The 9,459-nt window shown below is 41.8% G+C and overlaps 1 pseudogene; it reads left to right on the top strand.

The window, feature by feature from the left end:
• The first annotated feature begins 1,282 nt into the window (after positions 1-1,282).
• On the top strand, positions 1,283-1,401 carry LOC134929928 (5S ribosomal RNA; annotated as a pseudogene).
• The last annotated feature ends 8,058 nt before the right edge of the window (positions 1,402-9,459 follow it).

Below are 9,459 nucleotides of genomic sequence, written 5' to 3'. Positions count from 1 at the left end.
CCGGTCCAGACACGTGCATTCACACTACCCGTGAACAAGCAACTGTGAAACGTACGTCGGGGAGGTGAACGTGGTCACGGTGAGCGTGCTCACGTGACCCGCAGACCGGCAGGAGAGGAGACCAGGCGAGCCGCACAGACACACAGCTCGTAAAGTCGAGCAGTCAGCGGCACGGAACGAGCAGGCAACATTACCATTTGGTCATAAGTATAGAATTACTTTTTTCTTATTCCCTTCTTTTCCTGCATGTAACTGGTCTCCTGTTCTCCAGCCACGCACATATGTAATCTAACACGATGTGCATCGGTACTTACCGGCAAATTCATGCCATCTACTAAAGGCACTATTCATTTCATGAAAAACTTTTGTGTTTCTTTAGGTGCAAAAAAACATATGGTGTCATTTTGATAACTTTGTGCCCTCATGTGGCTGATACATTATAATCAGGAATAATTTGCTACCGGTTAGCTTTGTGGCAATTAATGTACAGGTGTTGTCACTTTTCTACTCCTGTGAAATCAGCACAGGGATCTCTCTATACAGGTCCTAAATACAGGCACAAAACCAGAGTATATAACCTTGTTATACAATTGATACCTGATATGGATATATGTTACAACCACTGATTGATACATTGTGGATACACTGTGGATACATGCATGACTGTTTTATTGAAAGCATACTAGCCCAACAATACTGCTACAAAGACAGTCTTTTCAGGCTCTACTGGGTTAGTTAGCCTATCTGTGGATAATAGAGATTTTGGTCTCTGGAGATATACTTCCTATCTACCTAATCCACCGTTCCAAATCTGTCTTCTCAGTTAACAAATATGTTTTCTGGTCCATTTTCACTTTCTGCCCTATACCTTTTTGTGAGGGTGGAGGGGGAGGATTGTGGAATGTTTTAGGCTAATCCAGCTTTAACTTTAATATTACTATATTATCTCATAACATATTTATGCTTGGATGTTTACTAATTTTGTTGGCATGTCCTCAGTGTAACAAAGGGTTTATCCTGACCTTACCAAACGATAAAAACCCTTCCTTAATGATGTTGCATAGCACAAAAAAAGCAACATACAGGCGGTTCCTGTCGGCAAAATTCATTGACCATATGATTTAAACCTTCGCATACCTATACACTTGGGGTACAATTTGGTGCAATGATGGTCAAACATATGTTTCTCTGTTTAGAGATCATCTGCCCATCATAACAATCAGGCTTATAGTGTATTCAATAGCTGCATACCAGCTGCAGGGTCTTGCCTGATGTACTTTAAATCTACTACCATACCACACCGCGCATGCCCAATCTCGTCTGATCTTGGAAGCAATACGGTGTTGGGCCTGGTCAGTACTTAGGTGGTTGACCATTAAGGAATACCAGGTGTTGTAGGTTTTCCTGATGGCAATACATCGGCTATTACACTAAACCCAGACATCAATGCCTGAAGGGCTGGGCTTTTTTGCCGTATTCTTTGACGTATTCTTTGTTGTATTTTTTGCCGCAGGTATATATATATATATATTTTTTGTGCCTCATTTTTTTGCCTTATACATTCATCTATATATTCACAGTCTTAGTTTCAAACTGATGGTTTAATCATACTTTTAATCCTAGAAATTTCTGGTGTACTCTTATTTTACTTCACAGTAATTAAAGGTTATGTTTTAATACATTCAAATTACTACGTATATATTAAATTACAATTGTTTCCAAGAGCGAGTGCTCCCAACAAAGGTCACTTTTTCTTTACTCTTCTTCTCTTTATTACCTATGTAATAGACCTATGGGAGCACCATCGACAATCACCCTCTTTACCTACCTATAGGAATTTTTTTCCCCAATGGTAGATGGTGATAAATTCCGAAAGTTTTTCTTCGGGTTGGTCGATTTTCTTGGCAACACATTTTCACTAATTCATTTCAATACCACTTAGTCCTGTGCGGCATCCTTAACCCAATTCCTTACTGCATGTTACAGACTGTGTTAGAAAAATGATAGTTGATTGGTTGGTAGTTTATCTCTCACTACTTTATCTCTCTCAAAGACTTAGCACATCTGCAACACTGTGAATTCACGCTCACAATCTTGTGAATGCTGCAGCCTTTCTCTGCTCCCACCCACGGTCTGTTCCATCAACTTACTGTGCACTTGTGAGGACGTCCCAATGTCTGCCATGGCACTTACACAGTGCTGCTGCTTTAGACAGTGCCTCTGCTCTGCGTCTTCACTGATCTTTTAGACCATGACCACCATTGCAATACTGTGCAATTAAAATCTTAAAATAATTTATAAATAACAAAGCACACATGGGTTGCATTCATAATTCATGGTACATACTGTACATAAAGGAATTTCAGATCTGTAACTAATCCTATTACAGGTTGAGTATCCCATATCCAAATATTCCGAAATACGGAATATTCCGAAATACAGACTTTTTTGAGTGAGAGTGAGATAGTGAAACCTTTGTTTTCTGATGGCTCAATGTACACCAACGTTGTTTAATACACAAAGTTATTAAAAATATTGTATTAAATGACCTTCAGGCTGTGTGTATAAGTTGTATATGAAACATAAATAAATTGTGTAAATGTAGACACACTTTGTTTAATGCACAAAGTTATAAAAAATATTGGCTAAAATTACCTTCAGGCTGTGTGTATAAGGTGTATATGAGACATAAATGCATTCTGTGCTTAGATTTAGGTCCCATCACCATGATATTTCATTATGGTATGCAATTATTCCAAAATACGGAAAAATCCCATATCCAAAATACCTCTGGTCCCGAGCATTTTGGATAAGGGAGACTCAACCTGTACAGGGACATCAGTGCAGGTACAGTATATGGAGTATTCACAACTGTAGCCGCTGGCAAGCCCCTTTTAAATGTATTAGTAAATGATGGGTAGGTTTTAAGGACAATGGCAACACAAGTTCCCAGCAAGTATTAGTGGATCCTCATCAAGGGTATAACTACCATACTGTAGGGGATGCGTTTAATTTGCCGGCTGTCGGGATCCTGGCAGTCAGGATACACCAGAACCCTGACAGCCGACAATACCGACAGCTGGAATCCCAGCACACCAGGTCTATTCTTACTTGTGGGTGTCCACAACACCCATTGAGTGGGAACAGATTCTGTTCTCACTCGCTGCACTTGCCCGCAACAGGAATCTTTGCGCTCGCCCCGCTGCCGGCATTCCGGTGGGCAAGATTCTGCTGTCAGGATATTGACAGCCGGCATCCTGTCTGCCAGTAAATTATATTGAATCCTACTGTAGGTGCATCAGTACAAATGAAGCACATTTTGATTGGCCATCAGCTGTAACCTGGCATACAGTACATTACTGTGCTTTGCAAACGTTTTAAAACTGTGGATACAAGATGTCTCCATAACAAAGTAACATTTTATTAAAATAGCTAGAATATTTAAATATTCTCCCTTTTGTCTCCTGTTGTTTTCATTGGCCAATAAATGAGGCTCTAAGATAATTTATGAAGTGCTTATTGTAAGAACAAACACATAACTCGAGATTTGATAAACAACCATTGAAGTCTGTGATGTAGGAAACTATTATATCAACTTAGTCTTATGATTTGTTAAGAAAACAGGAATGTCTAGTACAAAGTGAAGTTATCCAGACAGAATTAAAATGAATTACTTTTCTATTAAGATTTGTTTATGGAAAATACTTTCAAGCATTTCATCCATGTACATTATGTTCTCTATTTTCAGGAAAGTAATGCTGTTTTAATATATACCATCTATCGCTAAGGCTTCATTTATAAAATAAAAAGTGTAAACCCATTTAAGACATTTTGGCTAGAAATGAATACGTAGCATTAGTGATGAGCGGGTTCGGTTTTACTTGGTTTTACTCGGTTCTCGAAATGGCATCTTATTGGCTCATGGTTGTCACGTGTTTTCGATAACCAATAAGAAAATCCAGATGAAACCGAACTGGCATTAATTCTGGCGTTACATCTGAACCCGTTCATCTCTACGTAGCATGTGTTAGTCTGTTGTAAAGTTTTATTGCTGTTATCAAGTGACTTACACAATGCTATACAACACATCATCTTATTAGTTGCTTTGATGAAAGTGGTTTTCAACATTCAGATGACTCTAAGGTGTGTGGCTCACTTAATATTGGTGGTCATTCCAAGTTGATCGCAGCCAGCAACTTTTAGCTGCTGCTGCGATCAATTGTCCACACCTATGGGGGAGTGTATTTTAGCTTAGCAGGGCTGCGATCGCTTGTGAAGCCCTGCTAAGCTAAAAAAATTTCAAGCAGAAGTAGACCAGCCCTGGACATACCCTGTGCGATGGATCCAGCGATGATGGGCCCGGCTTTGACGTCACACCCCCGCCCTCCGTTGTCCTGGACACACCTGCGATTTACTCACCACTCCCCGAAAACGGCTCCAAACGGTCCAGATCCACCCATCCACACCTCCTTCCTGTCAATCTTCTTAGTGGTCGCTGCTGCGACCACTTCCACCGGTAGCCGCGACATAACCCGGCGACAGGGGTCGCACTGCGCCCGCCGCCCATGCGCATTCCGCACCCGTTCGCACCGCAGCGAAAAAACGCTGCATGCAAATCGGTCAGAATGACCCTCCATTATCTCCCCCCAATACCTGAACTGGCATACTGTTATTATGGCTGCAGATCATACCGGTGGAGAATGCATTCTATCCATTCTTCTTTTGCAGAGTGTGCATCATCCTCACACAATATTAATTTATCCCTGCCGGAATCCACAATTACAAAAGTCCCTGTACTTTGATGTAATTGCCAGTAAAGGTCTTCCTCATGGAATTTCCAGTTAATTTTACTGAACATCTTCTTCTCCACATTTTGAGGAAGTAGCCTCCTACGCAGATTACTGACAATGTTTCCAGCTGTGCTTAAATCTCTTTCTAAGTACTCATTGGTTTGTGGGTAGCTTAAGTAATGCAAAGTGAGTTTGTACAAGGGCTTCCAAATTGCCTTATTTTCCTTCCCATACCCAAAGGGACTCTGCGACATGCCTATTTGTATGCTGTCATTTAAATAATCCTCCAACATTCTTTGGATGTTAACTGTATCAGATGGAGTTATGATAGAGGTGTCAATCATTTTGGCCAATTCTTTTAGACCTGACCAGGGGAGAAATGTAATAGGATGTGAGAACCAGAAATTGAGAGATTTTGTGATAGTTCTCCTTTTTTTAAAGTGGCAATAATTTATATGGCAAAACCATGTTGAACCGTGTGCGAACGGTTGCCCTGGAAGCTCAGGTAACTGATCTAGAGCAGACCGTTATGCGACTGAGAGATATTCATAATATCAAGCAAGGTTTAGAACTGTGGAGGAGTTGCGGGAGGGATCACCGGTAGACAAGGAAAATCAGCTGGGTCACTGTTAGAAGGAAGAATAAGAGGCGGAGGCACGACATCTCTGAACTATCAAACCTGAACAAATTTGCCTGATTGGACGAAGATTCCGTGGATGATAACGAGGAAATTACGAAGTCAGAGGAGACTGTTCCCTCTAGCAACCGGAGGAGTGGTTCCGCTGGCTCAGATAGGATGAAAGTTAGAGAGGCACCCAGGCACATGGTGGTGGTAGGGGACTCTATCATCAGGAAGGCAGATAGGGCAATCTGCTACCGGGTTTCGTGATCGCCATATGGTCTGTTGTCTCCCAGGCGCTCGGGTATGGCACATCGTGGATCAGGTAGATAGATTGTTGGGAGGGGCTGGGAAAGACCCGGTGGTCCTGGTGCACGTTGGCACCAACGACAAAGTTAGCGGTAGGTGGGATGCCCTTAAGAAAGATTATAGGGACATAGGCCAGAGAGTAAAAGAAAGGACATCTAAGGTTATATTCTCCGAAATATTACCGGTGCCACACGCTAGCCCAGTGAGGCAGAGGGAGATTAGGGAGGTAAATGTGTGGCTTAGAGTTTGTGCTCATGGAACACTGGGCGGACTACTCAGTCAGGCGCCATCTTTTTTGTCGCAATGGATTTCACCTGAATGAGGAGGGGGCTGCGGTGCTGGGGGTAAGGATGGTTAGTAGGTTGGAGGAGCTTTTAAACTAGGAACCTGGGGGGAGGGTTTAGTTAGAAACTATGGGTCATGCAGCGAGAATAGTAAAGATGGTGGCAGTGAGCTAAATGGGGGTGGAGAAGAGAGGAGGGAAAGAGCAGCCGGCAAGGTCAAGTGTGTTTGCATGGGTTCTAAAAAGGGTATTAACAAAGGTATTGCCAAAACATTAACTAACAACATTTATGTGTCATCATTACAGCATATAGAAAAGGATGTACGTAGCATAAGGGAAAATACTTATGTAAGGGCAGAAAGTTTAGGCAGAAACACTGGGTTGATCAAAGAGAAGAGTAAGGTGAGCAGTATTAAGTATGGTGGGGGTGCAAAGGGAGCGAGAAGGACAGTCAGTAAGAGTAACTCTAGGCAGGCACTAGTAAACCATGATAGGATACCTTTAAAAAAACAAGTGGATAAGGGAACCACTAAACTAAAATGTATATTTGCAAATGCAAGAAGTCTAGCAGGTAAAATGGGGGAACTGTAATTGTTAGCATCAAAGGCTGAGTATAATATTATAGGTATTACAGAAACATGGTGGGACGACTCTCGCGACTTGGTTGCAAACTTGGAGGGGTATTCTCTTTTCAGGAGGGATAGGGCAAGCAAAAGAGGAGGAGGTGTATGTCTTTATGTTATACCATCTCTTAAACCATACTTAAAGAAGGTTATTTATGAGGGGACTGGCGATAATGTGGAGTCACTATGGGTTGAAATCTCAAGTGAGGTATTGATGCAAAAAAACTAGTCATAGGCACATGCTACAAACAGCCGGATATTAGCATACATGAGGAAGAACAACTCTTGCAGCAAATCGAAAGGGCTGCGGGATTGGGGGACATCCTAGTGATTGGATATTTTAATTATCCTGATATAAATTAGAGTAATGATTTATGTGTTAAAGTTAGGGTCAACAGGTTCTTCAATAAGTTAAAAGATCACTACTTGTCTCAATTAGTCGAGGACCCAACTAGGGGTAAAACTACTCTATATCTAGTAATCACTAATAATGTGGACATCATATCAAATACTAAAGTTGGTGAAACTTTGGGTAACAGTGATCACGATATGATCACCTTCGACATCAGTTTCAGGAAACATAGCTATACGGGTTCAACAAAAACATTTAACTTTAGGAAGGCTAACTTCAGTATGCTGAGATGTGCATTAAACGACATTGAGTGGGAAGTTTTGTTTCATGGTAAGAACACTTTGGAAATGTGGGATGTTTTAAAAGGGTTGCTAGATAGCAATATTCATAAATGTATTCCCATGGGCAGTAAGCGCAGGAGTACCAAACTCAAACCAATGTGGTTTAACAAGAAGGTCAAGGCCAAAAATCGATAAAAAGAAGCGTGCTTTCAGAGCATTTAAATCTAATGGAAAGGAAGATTCATTCCAGTACTACAAGGAATGCAATAAAAGACTCAAAAATGCAATAAGAGCAGCTAAAATTGAAAACGAAGAGCAAATTGCTATAGAGAGTAAAACCAATCCTAATTTTTTTTAAATACATAAACAGTAAAAGGTTAAAAAAGGAGAACATAGGTCCAATAAAAGATGAATTTGGAGTATTGTTAAATGATGATGAATCAAAAGCAGAAATACTGAACAAATTCTTTTCATCAGTGTTCACCAGAGAAGAACTGATGGTGGGAGTAGTGCATAGCGATAGTGACAGTAAGGATTCGTGGTTATATACTTGTTTAAGTGAAGAAGTAGTCTGGGAGAGATTACACAAAATAAAGATTAATAAATCACCTGGCCTGGACGGACTTCATCCGAGGGTTCTTGTGGAGCTTAGGTCACAACTAGTAAGACCCCTATACTTGATTTCCAATAGTTTAATTAGATCTGGCATGGTACCAAAGGATTGGCGTATAGCAGAGGTAGTGCCATTATTTAAAAAGGGATCCAAAAATCATCTGAGTAACTACAAACCGGTTATTTTGATATCTATAGTGGGGAAAATATTGGAAGGAATTCTAAGGGACAGCATACAGGAGTATCTGCAGACCACTAAGATTATTACAAGAGAAAAAAGAGAAAGATTGGCTGCGCTTACAGTGTTGTTAGTGTACCATAATTGTGGAGAGCTGACAACCAAAATAGATAAAATATATTTATTTAGAATAATATCACACCAATAAAAACTGGTACACGATATACTGTATAAAAAAATTATAAGATTTATTTATACTCTGAAAAAAACGTATTAATAATTGATAATCTGATCACCTTTTACCGATTTTATTCTATTGGCATCGCTCATCCACTGGGATGTTCCCCGCTACTCAATAGAAGGTTCCCTCCATTAACACGAGGCTGCTCCGGCTAACGCTACTGCTCAGCATTTATTCATACATCTCCTGTGGCTGTTACCACCTCGTTGGAGCCTCTACAATAAACGGCGGCTCCAGCCAGCGCCACTGCACGGCGCCTTCAGCTAACAGAGGTTACTCCTGCTACTAAGGGTGGCTACGGCCAGCGCTACGATACGGCGCCTATAGCCATCAGAGAATTCTCTTTAATTAACGACAGCCGCAGCCAGCGTGCACTCAACTAACAGCAGCAGCTCTGACTGGAAACACCAGGACACCATATGTTTCTATCCAAGTGGGCAATAAAGGACTTCCTCTAGCCCCTGACAGACCATACGAACATCCTGGTAAATATACTAAAGACGCCGGTAAATACACAGTAGCAGCCTCTGTTTCATTATTCAGTAATTCCTCTCCTTGTTCCATCAGTTAGGGCTATAGTGGATTCCACCGAGGACGCTCGGTGTGCATAGCCCCAGGAGAGGTAATCACACACTACTAATAACTGATATTTCACTGCTTGGACTTCTATGTTTTATTAGCTATAGCAGGGGTGTCAAACACAAGGCCCGCGGGCCAAATCCGGCCCGCCAGACCTCGTCTGATGGCCCGCGGTGCCGCCGCCAGCCTTGCAGCCTCCCCTGCACGGAGTAAATTCATTTTAAAAATGGCTCAAGTTAAAAAAAAAAAATTTACTTACCTTCCGGGACCTGGCCCGACTTCTTCCTGCCCCGCACTGCTCCCTGGGTGTCGGACGTGACGTCATCACGTGACGTCCGCCCGACATCTCCAGGGATCAGAGGAGCGCGCGGACGCCGCGGAGAGGAGCAAGAAGAAAGAAGTAAAAGAAAGAAAGAAGTAAAAGGTAAGTAAAGTAAATGGAGGGGGCAGATGGCTGGGCACTATAAAAGGGGGCAGATGGCTGGGCACTATAAAAGGGGGCAGATGGCTGGGCACTATAAAAGGGGGCACATGGCTGGGCACTATAAAAGGGGGCAGATGGCTGGGCACTATAAAAGGGGGCAGATGGCTG

Source organism: Pseudophryne corroboree, chromosome 5, assembly GCF_028390025.1.
Source record: "Pseudophryne corroboree isolate aPseCor3 chromosome 5, aPseCor3.hap2, whole genome shotgun sequence".
NCBI lineage: Eukaryota > Metazoa > Chordata > Amphibia > Anura > Myobatrachidae > Pseudophryne > Pseudophryne corroboree.
The sequence above is the reverse complement of the archived record's forward strand: the minus strand, read 5'-3'. Positions and strand labels throughout refer to the sequence as shown.